The 14,001-nt window shown below is 43.1% G+C and overlaps 1 protein-coding gene across 1 annotated transcript in view; it reads left to right on the top strand.

Moving 5' to 3' along the window:
* TMEM182 (transmembrane protein 182) overlaps positions 1-14,001 on the top strand; it is a 112,513-nt gene that overhangs the window by 23,315 nt on the left and 75,197 nt on the right. The gene's annotated exons all lie outside the window — the stretch shown is intronic.

Genomic DNA, 14,001 nt, shown 5'->3' on the forward strand with positions numbered 1-14,001 from the left:
CTGGGTAGGTTCCTGGAGAGACCTTTCTTCCTGGCTTGTAGATGGCTGCTTCCTCTCTGTGTCCTCACTTGGCCTCTTTTCTGCACATGCCCAGGGAGAGAGCTCTTTGCCTCTCTCCTTTTTTTTTTTGGAGAGGTTTTCACTATAGGGTGTGTGCGCTCACCAGACAGAGACATAGAGACAGAAAGCGAGAAATCACCCCCCAGGGGGGATGGCCACGCCGCAATCCCTTCTCCTCCATTCTCCTCTCGGGATCTTGGGCACACACGCACACATGCCCGGCGTGAGTTTAAGCCACTGGGTCCGGGACACGAACTGCGGTCGACTACGTGGGAGTCCAGAGACATAGCCATTACGCTAACTGCTGGTTCCCATGACTCTCTCCTTCTTATAAGGGAACTAAACCTATGATATCAGAGCCCTGCCTTTATGACGTCATTTGACCTTTATTATACCCTTACAGACCTGTCTCCAACTACAGTCACACGGAAGGCCGGGGCAATTAAGGAATTTTAGGGGGATACAATTCAGTCCACAACAAATACCTAACCGAGGAAACCCTGCCACAGAGTGATTCAGAGTTGCCTGAATGTCCTCATCAAAAATAAATAAGTAAATAATAACAAGGGGGGAGTAACAGTTACGTGATGGGCTACTGTGGAGGTTAAATGAGTTAAGCACAAAGCACTTAGAACATTTGGGATAGAGTGCTCTCTAAGTGTTTGGTGTTATTATTTTGTCACTGACACCATTTTTCTTATCCAGCTGTAATGTTATTTGTGTATCCTGACATATTCTGATTTCTAAGTGCTTACCTTATACCACATATGTAGTCACATTAAACAGAATTCAAAGGACTTGGCTGAGAAAAGTGTTAAGAGAAGGCTGTGGAACCACTTATCCCGTAAATGACAGCAGCATCTTCAGTCATCCTGTAGACACCAGCTTCTCCACGGACCAACTCTGGCTGTCCACACCGACACACCCACTGTCTTCTCCTCTGGGAGCCCCGAGGGTACTATGGTAACACCAGTGTGTCTCCCTGCCCTCCACTCTCTCTCTCTTTCTCTTACTAATGTGGTTGTGTTTCCTTTGGGGCACACAATGGGAACTCACTTGTAGACTCCAAGCCCATTCAAGCCACTTCCAAGTACTTCCTCTGGAAAGCCATCTAAAGAGGAACTTTATATTTCAAGGCCAGGTGGTGGTGCAGTACCTGGCCCAGCTGAGATCAGAGATCTTTGTCTCTCTTCCAAAGAAGAAACTGGGTAAATAGACTTGAAAAAAAGCTCATCTACCTCCTCCCTGGTAAAGTGGAAATTAATAACCAACGTATGTGAGAGGAGGTTACATACTATAGTGTCAAAGATAAATGAGAATTTCTTTTTCTTTAGGATTCAAATCATTGTGCCTGAGATTCATGCAAAGTGCTTTTACAGCTGAGGGATAGAGAGGGGGGCGTTTTCACTCGCCCAGTTCCTAACTCATGGAGTATAATGTGCACCCTCAGAAATAATATTTTTGACTGTGACAGAATAAAGGGATGAATAAATTCAAGTTACAGTAGTTTAAAATGTATATTTGTTTGTAAAATAGATACATTCCTATAAGTCATATCATTTTTATTTCTAATCCTATGTATCAAATTATTTTCCCCTTAGTCCTTATTATTGTTTCTGAAATGTTTATTGTGTGCTGGTTGTATATGAAGATAATGTTTTTAACAAATAGGCTCTAAGTTTTTTCCTCCCTTTCAAGAGTTATTGTACCTACATACACTAATAGAGTTCTTTATGGAATGAATCTCAGAGCTAGGCAGTGCACTCTTTTGCAAGGCAAAGGATATTTTTGTAACATTACTTCCTTTGTTTGAGTTACTTAAGTAAGTAACTCAATTTAATGGACAGTAAATTGCCTAAATTAATGGAGTGAATGAGCTTGTGGATCTTACTATAGTCATGTTCAATAAAAGCTGCTCATCAGTGCATTGGTATTTTGGTGACACAATCTTAATTAAAGCTGTTCAGCATCAATTACTGTGAAACTGTAAGTCCCTGCTCTCCAATACAGTATTTACATCGTATAAAAATCGTAGCCATTGACCAGTGTGCCATGGAATGCAGATTTTACTTGTGGCCAGCAGATGGCAGTGTTCAAAACAACGAGTCACCTCCAAGTAAGACTGACCGCTAAACTTTTACTGAGGAACTGCCTACAGCAGGGATTCCCCCACTCCCCGGTCCCAGACTGGTACTGGTCCATGGCCTGTTAGGACCTGGGCTGCACAGCAGGAGGTGAGCAGAGGGCTAGGGAGCGAAGCTTCATCTATATTTGCAGCCGCTCCCCATCACTCACATTGTCAGATCAGTGATGGCATCAGATTCTCACAGGAGCAGGAACCCTATTGTGAACTGTGCACATGAGGGATCGAGGTTGTGCACCATCGTAAACCATCCCCCCACCAACAACGTGGCTGGAAAAATTGTCTTCCGCGGAAACAGATCCTGGTACCGAAAATGTGAGGGACTGCTGGCCTGCAGCATTGTGCTAAGTGTTAGGAATGCAACAGTACCCTAAAAGAGAACCACTTATTTCCCCTACAGAGTGTAGTATTGTTTCCTGTGTGTAAGACTGAAGTGTATGTGACTAACCCCTCAAAATGCTTTTAATATGGCTTCGGTGTCCTGTTGGTGAGTAGGGGAGGTAAGGGAGATGTCACGTGACAGGCAGAACGTATAATACCAAACGAAGATCACAGGGTCTTTAGAGTCACGGAGGTAAGTGGTTCGCAGGCAGTGCGACTCTGTTCCAATCACGAACATAGGGCAACAATTGAGTTTTAGAGGCATGGTTCATTCTACCGCCTCTGTCTAGCACTATGGGCTACAATCCCTTATGAAACCCTTAGGGTCAGATGTGTTTAGAACACAGGATTTGGGGGATACAAGGATAATATAATGCACAGACTGCATTACCTAACACCCTCGGTGGGACCTGGCAGCCCTGTAATCGAGCACATTTCTATTTATGCAATAAAACACGAGGATCCACGCTACAGCTCATACACACGCTCGTGTCAGTCATGAGCCAAAACTTTTGGTTTATCGTAGACTATGGATATTAGGATGGCAGATAAGCCATTATGGACCTATTATTATCCCCTGGTAAAAGGAATCTATCCTAGGATCTCCAGAAAAAGGAACAAAAATATTGCAGCTTTTTTTTTTCTCTCTCTCTCTCTCCTCTCTTTTGCCAGAGGGCATGTGCACTTGCCAGGGAGAGACAGAGTTAGAGGAAGAGACGAATGGGGCATGGTCACACCACCACCCATTCTCCATCTCTTCCTCCTTCCAGGTTCTAGGCTCACACACACACACACACACACACACACACACTCTCTCTCTCTTCCTCCTTCCAGGTCTCTTCACCCACACACACACACACACACACACACACACACTCTCTCTCTCTTCCTCCTTCCAGGTCTCTTCACCCACACACACACACACACACACACACACACACTCTCTCTCTCTTCCTCCTTCCAGGTCTCTTCACCCACACACACACACACACACACACACACACACTCTCTCTCTCTTCCTCCTTCCAGGTCTCTTCACCCACACACACACACACACACACACACACACACTCTCTCTCTCTTCCTCCTTCCAGGTCTCTTCACCCACACACACACACACACACACACACACACACTCTCTCTCTCTTCCTCCTTCCAGGTCTCTTCACCCACACACACACACACACACACACACACACACTCTCTCTCTCTTCCTCCTTCCAGGTCTCTTCACCCACACACACACACACACACACACACACACACTCTCTCTCTCTTCCTCCTTCCAGGTCTCTTCACCCACACACACACACACACACACACACACACACTCTCTCTCTCTTCCTCCTTCCAGGTCTCTTCACCCACACACACACACACACACACACACACACACTCTCTCTCTCTTCCTCCTTCCAGGTCTCTTCACCCACACACACACACACACACACACACACACACTCTCTCTCTCTTCCTCCTTCCAGGTCTCTTCACCCACACACACACACACACACACACACACACACGCACGCACATTCTCCATCTCTTCCTCCTTCCAGGATTCTAGGCACACACACACATTTCTTAAGCGTCGAGTCCAAACTGCACAGTGGGCCATGTGGGATCTGACTTCCTCAACCATCAGGCCATAGAGCTACCCCATAACTTCTTTTGGTAAACTTTTCCAGTTTTCTGGAATATGGATTACTTCTCTGTAAAAGTCATTTGAAATTTAGATCTGTTTATAAATTTGTTCTTTATTGTCAGGTGCAGAGCATGTAAAACTTTAGGTATTTAAAAACAAAACTGAAGTGAAGAAAAATTCATTTTGTTTTAAGAATGTTAAAATGATTTTTAAAGATATTTGAGAGCGTTAACTTGTTACAATATCAAGATTAGAAATGATAACCTTAACAAGAAAAAGAATGCTTTGCTCACTATTGTCCACAAATTAAATAATATTTCTGCTTTCAGTGTATGTATTGATAGAAAAAAATAAATAAAACTCAGTTAACTAAATAAAAAGACATTGAAGTTTAAGTCATGGAGGTTAAGGAACTGGATCCCGCATGGCCGACTGCATGGTTTGAGTCCTGGACCCAGTAGCTTGAAAATTACACTAGGCACTTGTGCCCTGAATCCTAAGTTCTCACTTTCTATCTCTCCTTCTCTCTCTTTCTGGCAAATGCATATGCCCTATAGCAATTATTTTAAAAAAGATAAGGCATTGGATTAAAAGAGGCAAAGGCCTCCCTTGTAAACAATGCAATAATGGAATTAAGGAAGTCAGGATGAAAGCTGGTACACTATCCTTCCTCTGAGGTTTCCAGGTGCCAAAGGTTAACTGATGCGAAGAATACTGCACTGAGTGAAGGGAGAACGTGTTACTCGCCCTCACCATTGCAGGACACAGCATGCTATGTCTTAGACCACCAGCTGATTGTTATTAGTTTGTCGTGTTGCTAATTATAAAAATACCTGAGTCTGGTTAATTTATAAAGAGTAGGAGTTTATTTAGCTCACGTGTTTAGAGCTGTGAGGTGTCGGGGCAGCATCTGGTGAGGGTCTTTTTGCTGGCAGAGAACACGGAGGAGGGAATCACATGGAGAGACCGAGCACGAGTGTTTGTGTCTGTATCCGTGCCTGTGTCTCCTCGTAAACCCAGGAGTATCCAACCATGAGGACGCCACTCTGATACCAAATCACTTCCCAAGGGCCCTATCACTAGATCCCATAGTTGGTTTAAATCCTCGAGTTCTAGACACCATTACAATGGCTCTCCACATTTTAACACATACATTTTGAGGTACGCATTTAAACCATACAGTAGTAAATAGCTGATAAATATTTGTCAAATGCATTAGGGTTTATAATGTCTCTGCAATAAAAAGTCACAGTAGTGCTTCGTAGATAGGCAACTCCTTTTGAGCTCTCTGAAATTTCCCTCCTAGCCTTCATAATGGGATGCTGTCGATGTAGGGAACATCTTTAAGAATAAAGGAGATTTTATATTGGGCTTTCTTTCATTTGCTCATTCATTATTGAACTGACTTGTTCACGGGACAAATATTTGACATAGTTTGTTCCTAGACAAATGGATTTGAAAGCTGTCTAAAAGAGGGAGGGTGCAATTAAACACATATGGAAAAGTGTGGGAGGTTATCTGAGTCTTCTTGTAGAGTGTCGCTTCTAACAACTCTAGAAGAACATGTAGCCCGCAGTAGAACTTACTGCATGGATAATAAGAGTTCACCGAGGAGATAAAAGAGAACAGCTTTCTATGCAGAAAGGAGCAGGTTAAGCGAAGATTTTAGAAGCTGCTGGAGGCCTCGTTGGGAGGATGTGTAGGGATGAGTGTGGGAGGACTGAGGACACTTGATGAGCAATTTACACCCTATGTGCGTGTTGTGTGTGTGTGTGCACATGAGTGCACATATAAGTTTTTGTGTATTGGGTCATTGGAAAAATCATGACACAATTTTGCATAGAAAAAGATACATTACGACTTACATGATGACCCAATAGGTACATATATGAGAAGGCGGAAGGGAGAGAGAGTTAGAGAACAGAGTTCTGGCAGGCCCTTGCCACACAACCTGCTTTAGCTAGACCACAGAACATGACGGCACCCTCGGCCTGTTGACGTTGGTCCGAGAACTGAACTCACGCCTTCCGTGAAGCTCCAGCGTTGTGAAGCTGTGCTCTACTGCTTGAACCACTGCGACTGGGACTCGGTTACATTTTTAACAACCTCTCCTGCAGGATGGATCCCAAGATACTGTGCCTATTCTTGTGTCTTCACGTGATTCAGTGTGATAATGCTGTCAACGCGAAAGTAAACGCAACATTCACATAAGGGGTAGATACGCACAGAAACACAGAGCTCTTTCATTCCAGGATTATTATGCGCTGATGTTACTGCTCAGGCGTGCATGCCTCCTTTCATCCTGGCCTTTCAGGAGAAAAGAAGATGAAAGGAGAGAGCCTTCGCCTGAATTCGTAAAGGGATTGTAAGAGCATTGCAGCTCTTTAACCACCTTCGCACTGGACATTTTCATAGACTACTGAGAGAACCTGGCGAGAAGATATCGAATGGCTGCTTGAAATAGCATGGGAATCATGGAAAACAAGAAGACCTTCAAGTGACAGACGGATGTCCAAATTTCTAAAGAAAAAGACAATTTTTGACCCTCGGATGGTAAGCTTCACTTTGTTTCTCTGCAAAAGTCTAATATAGACCTTTTAAAAGATAGCTTGTGACTGTTTGCATAGAAAGCCCACACCCTGCTAGAATCCAGCTCTCCAGAGGCCAACAAAGAGCAATCTAGGCCAGACCAGGGCTGCTGCTTCTGGGGCAGAGAAGCTCAGGAGATCAGGCATCCCCATGACAGCCAAGAGTCTTAACACAAGTGGATTTGTATTTTAGTGTTTGTTATGTGCCTCAGAGTGCTATGCTGGCTACCAGAGGATGATTTCTCGCTTTCCTTTCCTTTCTCTCTCTGGTGAGTGTACATGCTCTATAACAAAAACTAAAAAAAAAAAAAAGACACTGGATCAAAAGGAAAAAGGTCTCTGTTGTAAACAATGGAATAATGGAATTAAAGAAGTCAGGATGAAAGCTGGAAACCATCGTTCATACATTAGCCTCTGAGCTTTCCAGGTACCAAGAGAAGAGGTATTCCTGGTAACAGGAGAATCTGACTGCACTGAGTTAATAGAGAACATGTTATTCACCCTCACCATTGCAGAACACAGCACGGCAGGTCTTAGACCATCAGGTGATTGTTATTAGTTCATTACATTGCTGATAACAGAAATACCTGAGTCTGGGTAGTTTATAAAGGGAATAATCGAGCCAAAGGTGCTTTGTTCTATGATGTCTGACATGTTCTATGCTACCGTTCTTAAATAGAGGCAACACAGAAATAATTGGGGCTACTGACTCGCTTTCCTTTCCTTTCTCTCTCTGGTGAGTGTACATGCTCTATAACAAAAACTAAAAAAAAAAAAAAAGACACTGGATCAAAAGGAAAAAGGTCTCTGTTGTAAACAATGGAATAATGGAATTAAAGAAGTCAGGATGAAAGCTGGAAACCATCGTTCATACATTAGCCTCTGAGCTTTCCAGGTACCAAGAGAAGAGGTATTCCTGGTAACAGGAGAATCTGACTGCACTGAGTTAATAGAGAACATGTTATTCACCCTCACCATTGCAGAACACAGCACGGCAGGTCTTAGACCATCAGGTGATTGTTATTAGTTCATTACATTGCTGATAACAGAAATACCTGAGTCTGGGTAGTTTATAAAGGGAATAATCGAGCCAAAGGTGCTTTGTTCTATGATGTCTGACATGTTCTATGCTACCGTTCTTAAATAGAGGCAACACAGAAATAATTGGGGCTACTGAAGCTAATGACATCATCAACTGATTTAATAAGCCCGCGTGTTTACTGAGACACCACCACCAGAGAGAGGAACTTTAGTGACCTGTGTCAGCACTCCACCCTATCTTACTTTGACTCTAGCAGCATTTAAAAAAATTATCTATTCAATTTTATTTATTATTATTATTTACTTATTTTTGGAGAGCTTTCCGCTATAGGGCGCGTGAGCTCGCCAGACAGAGAGAGAGAGAGAGACCGAAAGCGAGAAATCACCCCCCCCCCAGAGGGGATGGCCACACCACAATCCCTTCTCCTCCATTCTCCTCTCGGGATCTTGGGCACGCACGCACACGCGTCTGGCGTGAGTTTTAAGCTACTGGGGCCGAGACTCGAACCGCAGTTGACTACGTGGGAGTCCAGTGACATAGCCCTTACGCTAACTGCTGGTCCCTTATTATTATTTTTTAAAAATTTTTGCTATAGGGCTCATTCACCCACCAGAGAGAAAGAGAGAGAGAGAGAGAGAGAGAGAGAGAGAGAGAGAGAGAGAAAGCAAACCAGCAGAACCAGGATTCAGACCACACTCAGCCATATGGGAGTCCAGTACCCTAACCACCTGTTGGCCTCCTGTTGGCCCCTCTAGCAGCATTTTTATGTTGATGCTTGTACATTATTTTTGTCGTTGTTAGAGAAAATTTTGCTATAGGGCATGTGTGCACACTAGAGAGACAGAAAGTAAGAAATCACCCCCTTCCCCCAAGATAAATGGCCACAATCCCTTCTGCTCCATTCTCCTTTCAGGATCTTGGCTATGTACACATATGTGGCTGGCATGAGTTTTAAGTCACTGGGTCTGGGACTTGAACCATGGTTGACTACATGGGAGTCTAGTGATGTAACTATTATGCCATCTACTGGTCTCGTACATTTTTTGATTAACCAGACATGTTTAGAAAAATGTTACTAGTTTATAAACCTAGTCTAGAAATAAGAAAGATACTTTACCATGACAAAACCAAAATTGAGGTGAATTGTAGTAATACATTCTATATTCATTTTTACTTATTTTACACAAATTACTTTTGTGTGTATTATTAAAGATTTAGTCTTAATGCATGAAATTTTTATGATAAGCCACTGAAACAGAAATAAATAAAACATTCCTATCCAACAGATTCTTTCTTCGTTCCAAACAACCATGTTGTTTCCTAAAGGCATAACCGAGCAACCACAACAGTCACAACCACACCAGTGCAAGGAGAGGGCTGTGCAGAGGAGCAGACCAGAGTGGCCAGAAGCCATCACTACCTTTGTGCCCTTCGTCCTCTGAGTCACTTTTTCTCACTAGCTCATGAGCTCTGCAAGGTCAGGGCCTATGTACGGCCTGAGGAAGTGCTTTGATCCTCACATATTCTTAATAAACGCTTGGAGATTTATTCCCCTCCTCCACAGAAAACTTGATTTGATCTGATATTGCATTGATTGTAGAATAGCATCTGTATGAGATTTCTGTTGCTACTGTAACAAATTACCACAAAGGTTGTGACTTTGAAACAACATGGAAGCCAAACAATGGGGTAGTGGTAAACATGATACTCTGTGATGCCGATCCTCATGGGAGGGTTCTGGGCCCATGATCCAGGCTGGATTTTGGTGCAGGAATGTGATGGTGATAGTGTGTCTCTGTCTCTACCTCTCTTTGTTTCAGACATAGGATAAATAAACTTTAAAAACAAGGTCTCACAAAGGTTCTCTCCTGGTTTTGGAGGTTATAAGTTCCACAGGGGTCTCACTGAGCTGAGATCTGGTTGTGGCAGGGTTCCGTTCCTTCCCAAAAGCCTGGGGGGCAGAATATGGCCTTTCCTTTCCCAGCTTCCAGGGGCTGTCTGCATGCCCTGGTATGTGACCGCCTTCCTCCATCTTCAGAGCAGCAACCCTCGGACTCTTCCCATGGTCTCATTTCCTTCTCTGACCACTCTGCTAAACTCTGCTTTCCCCCCCCTTTTTGCCAGAAGGTGTATGCACTCACTAAAGAGGGACAGACAGAGACAGAAAGAGAGGGAGAAAGCAACCCCCAGCAGGGCATGGTCACACTGAAGTGCCCTCTCCAGTTCTTCATTTTGTCATGATTTGGGGTATGCATACACATGCACACAGATGCCCAGTGTCCTTGGAGCTGCAGAGCCCAGGGCTGAAATCACATGACAGGCCATGTGGAACCCAGCTCCCTTAACCACTACGCCCATTCTCTGCCCTTTATATTATGTATTTATTTATTTTTAGATTTTTCTTGTAGGGTATCTGGATTTGCCAGAAAGAGAGAGAGAGGCAAAGTGAGAGATTACCTCCCAGGGAGGATGGGTATGTCCTAATCCCTTCCCCTCCATTTTCCTTGCAGGACTTTGGACGTGCATGCACACTCACCTGGTGTGATTTTCATGATACCAGGTCTGGGACTCAAACCATGGTTGGCTGTGGGAGTCCAGCAACTTTACCACCACCCAACCTCTGAGCTTTTTACCTAAGGATTTATGTCATTAGATTGGGTGAAGCTGTTTAAGCCAGGATTTCGCCATGTAAGATCACATATTGATAAATTATGTGGTTATGTTTAGGATTAGGGCATGGACAGCATGGGAGGACATTATTATATTATATTATTACATTACATTGTATTATATATTACATTATCATAGCACCCAATTAAGAAAAATGGTGGTAGTAAGTTGTTAGGCTATATTCAACACTTTGTTATGCTTCACTTCAATCTAGTACTTGAAAATTCTAAGAAACAACCATTAACAGAGAAGAGAGTCGGAGTTGCGCTAATCTAAGGGATGTTTAAAGGAGGAGAGTATTTAGCTCAGGCAAAGGAGGAGCTATATTTAGGGTTGGGGTGAAGTCTGTGGTTTGGGAAGGCATGAAGTGATTGCTGTCTTCAAAATACCAGACAGTTCTGTCATAGGACAGCAGGCTTAAACTTGTGTCGTGCATTCTTAGATGACAGAATAGGATAAATATCTGGAAACTCCTAGGATGCCCTATTGGTAGAAAGTCAAGCAGATCTCTATGGTGGGATTTCAAATAGTTCATGGAAAAGTGAAATTAAAGTATGAGTTTATTTTAAGACTCATTTTTATTATTTAACTTTATTTATTAGTTTTAATTTGACCAAAGAAGGACAGAACAAGAGCAAGAGTGAGAGAGAGAAGGAGACAGAAAGTGAGAAAGCAAGCTGCCAGATCTGGAACTCTAACAGTGATTGGCCATGTGGGAGTCCAGCACCCTTAACAACTGGATCATCTGCCAGCCCCTAGTATGAGTTTTTGATACAAACAAATTTCAAAATCCATACATAGTTTCTTCTTTCCTTTTCTCTTTCTCCTTCTTTTTGAGAGATTTTTGCTGTAGGGCATATGCACTTGCTTGAGAGACAGAGACAGTGAGAAATCACCCCTCAGAGGAGATGGCCATGCCATAGTCCTTTCTCTTCCATTTTCCTTTGAAGATTTTGGGCACACACACACACACACCCTCCATGAGTTTCAAGCCACCAGGTCCAGGACTTAAACCGCGGTCGGCCATGTGGGAGTTCAGCAATGTAACCTTACGTCATCTGCTGTCCCCATGGACAGTTTCTTCATATTACACGTTTCCTGTGAACTTTGTGTAGACCCCTCTTATGGCTATTACTGATGTCTTGAAATGATGCAGGCTAGAAATGCCATAACTTGATTATATGAGGAGTCTAAAAAAGATTTGAGTATGAGGTGAGGCATCAGAGGAGATCTCAAATTCAATTTAATTCTCACAATTAATGATTCTGTGGCTTAGAATTCTGTTCATGGCCTCTTAACACCTCTGATTACATATAGCTAGAGCTAACTGGGGCCCTTCATCCTTATAAAGGATCTTTTTGCCCTCACAAAATCCATCATAAGGGTCTATCTCAGGCCAAACAAAACAAAGGGTGAAGGAAACTGGGTGGGTGAAGAGCCCTTCTTAGCAGGCAGCGTGTCCATGTCCATGCTGGCAACATAAAAGCAGTACAAGGTGTTAGGTAGCACATGATTTCCTAAAAATACTCTGTGGAGTTGACTCCTTGGCCTAGTGGTTAAGGGAGCCAGATCCCACATGGCTGACCATGCAGTTCAAATCCTGGCTCTAGAGGCTTAAAAAACAAACCAGGCACGTATGTATGAAAATCGCAAGCGGATAGAGACATGGGAGAGAAGGGATTGTGGTGGGGTAATGCCCCACTGGGAGGTGCTTTCTTCCTGGCATATGTGCCCCTTGGCAATTACAAAACATAGTATTTGCACCATCCAGTGGCATGGTGGTTAAGGGGGCTGGATCCTACATGGCTGACTGTATGGTTTGAGTCCCAGACCCAATGGCTTGAGAAATATGCCAAGCATGTTTGGGTACGTGCCCAAAAATCTCTAAAAAAAATGGAAAAGATGGGGTTGTGGTGTGGCCATCTATTCCTGAGGGGTGTCTCTTTCTCTGTCTCTTTCTCTTTCTTTTTCTCTTTCTTCTTTCTCTCTCCTATGAGCACACATATCCTATAGGGAAAAAAAGCCACATGTGAACACTGAAATAAGTACAACTGAAGGATTCAATTTTTATCCTCTCTCTCTCTTGCTCTCTAACAAGTATGCAAGCCCTATAGCAAATTATAACAAACAAACAAACAAACAAAAAACTCTTTGGCATGAAACGAAATGAGCAAATGGACTATGAAGAGACAAACTTGAAAGATTCCTTTACCTTTAGGTTGTTTTTGGTTTTCTTCTTTCTTTCTTTCTTTCTTTCTTGTTTCTTTTTTTTTTTTTTTGAGAAGTTTTTGCTATAGGGCGCATGCGCTTGCCAGAAAGACAGAGAGAGACAGAGACAGAAAGCGAGAAATCACCCCCTCCCAGGGGGGATGGCCGCACTGCAATCCCTTCTCCTTCATTCTCCTCCTGGGATCTTGGGCACGCATGCACACCCGGTGTGAATTTAAGCCACCGAGTCTGGGACTCGAACTGTGGTCAGCTACATGGGAGTTCAGTGGCATAGCCATTATGCTAACTGCTGGTCCCTACCTTTAGGTTGTTGTATGGATAGTAAGTATGTCTCATAGTTCAAGAAAGTTAGATATTAAAAACTGAGGGGGAAAAAACAGGTCCTTGTATCTAAACCAAAAAACAACATATTTATCGAGATCTTATCAGTCCACTACTGGATGGCTATCTGGGATAATTTGTATAAGATCTGTGAAGAGCTGTAGAAAATATTGTTTTTATATCAATAGTATGTACTCCATAAAATTACTTTTTTATATGTTCAAGAATTGTTATGATGAATGTTCTTGATCTTTTAAATATATGTCTGAATGTCTGGGTTAGAAACTCAAACTGTCCTCTATTTTGGGCTATTTTACCAAGAAATTCTTTTTGTTTTTAATTGCCAGGGGCCATGTGTGCTCACTAGTGAGCTGTAGAAAAATAGAAAGAGAGAGAAAGCACCCCCTCCCCCAGTAGGGCATTGTCATGTGGAATCCCTCTTTTCCATTTCTCTGTCCTGTTGAGATTTAAGGCAGGAACACACCATCATAATTAGTGTGTTTCTCAAGCTACTGGGGCAGGATTTGAACTGTGGTCCATCATGTGGAATCCGGCTCCCGTAACCACTGGGCTACAGGGCCAGCCTGACCAATAAATTATTTTCTCCTATGAAACTGTCCAAAAGGAATTGACATTAATTATAACTCTAGTTGTACGGAAGAGACATCTTCATAGTTCTCTACAGCTGTGGTTTATACACCTTTAAAGAGAGCCCTGAGTGTCTTGGGGTTGTAATGGCAGGGCCACCCCGTGCTAAGAGGAGCTTGTTCAGACACTTAAGATCTGGCACCAATCTTATCAATGACTTCATGGCCTTTCCATCTTCTTTCCACCTCTGTGGATTACCCAATAGCAATAATGACGATCAGAGCCAGCCCCTGGTACTCCCTCTGTAGTCAGGGAAGGTCAGCTATTTTTGATC

Source organism: Tupaia chinensis, unplaced genomic scaffold (genome assembly GCF_000334495.1).
Source record: "Tupaia chinensis unplaced genomic scaffold, TupChi_1.0 Scaffold144276_1, whole genome shotgun sequence".
Lineage (NCBI taxonomy): Eukaryota > Metazoa > Chordata > Mammalia > Scandentia > Tupaiidae > Tupaia > Tupaia belangeri.